The following is a 1,111-nucleotide window of genomic DNA, read 5'->3' on the forward strand; positions in this document are numbered from 1 at the left end:
CATGATAGGCAGCAGAGTCCTGCTCCTGCCCCGCTCAGCCCGTGCCCGTAGCAAGAGGGGAGGACAGGGAGCCAAGTCCGGCGGCTGCAAAGCTGGAGGTGACGCCGTGTAAGCCGCTGGGCCGGCGGGAAGGAAGCAGGGACGACGGAGCTGGACGTTGAATGTTGGGCAAGCGGCAGTGCCGAGGCAGGGTGACAGAGGGGACAGGCTTTTGGGGACCACTTTATCACATCACCCACCCGCCTTTTTTGGACACTGTTGGCAGCCTGGCACGCCAGCTCAGTTGTGCAGGCAAGGTTGCCACCCAAGCTCAGCCTGGGCGGGTCTCAGGGATCTGGGGCCCTGGATCTGCCATTCCAGGAATCTGAACTGACCTTTGGACACAGTGACCTTAACCTCCCGAGCCTTGGTTTCCCATCTGTAAAACAAGGAGAATAGTACTGATCTTGCATCCAGCTCTACAGACCAGAAACACTTGACGGGGCCCAGGTCACATTTGCAGGGATGGGGATTCGGAGAAATGCCCAATAAAAGGCAAGAGGGGCTGTGAATTCCACTCTGCTTTGAGGACACTGGTGCTTTAACATGGAAGCTGACACGACCCCTTGTGGGCTTGGGGGCCATGTGTCAGTGCTGCACTAGCAGACGCCCTTGGCGATGGCCGAGATGAGCCCGAGCCTCCCAGGCAGGACTCACTGGCTGGATTTCGTACCCCTGCCAGCAGGTGAGGGGAGCATCTGGTTGGGGCTGGATCTCTTGAGCCACCCTGACTACAGCCACTGCTGTCCTGGCTCCTGCTGGGTAGACAGTGTGCCTACCTGATGCCACCCTCTGGGGGCAGTCATGCTTGAGGGATCTCCACCCACCTCTGAGAGCAGCCCAATTGGAATTTAGACAGGTAGTAGCCCCAAGTTTGCCCCTCATCCTTGGAGAGAGCTCAGGTGTTACTCCAAGCCCCTCCTTCCAGCCCCAGCTGCCTGGCCACCCTGGATATCTGGAAAGCTGGGGTCTTGGCCATCCCCAACACCGGGACCTGCTTTTCTGGAGACCAAGCAGGCAGGCCGCTGAGCACGGCAGTCGGAGGGACCTGGGCCCCGTGGGGCCCCCAATG

The sequence above is a fragment of the Saccopteryx leptura genome, chromosome 6 (assembly GCF_036850995.1).
Source record: "Saccopteryx leptura isolate mSacLep1 chromosome 6, mSacLep1_pri_phased_curated, whole genome shotgun sequence".
NCBI classification, from domain to species: Eukaryota; Metazoa; Chordata; class Mammalia; order Chiroptera; family Emballonuridae; genus Saccopteryx; species Saccopteryx leptura.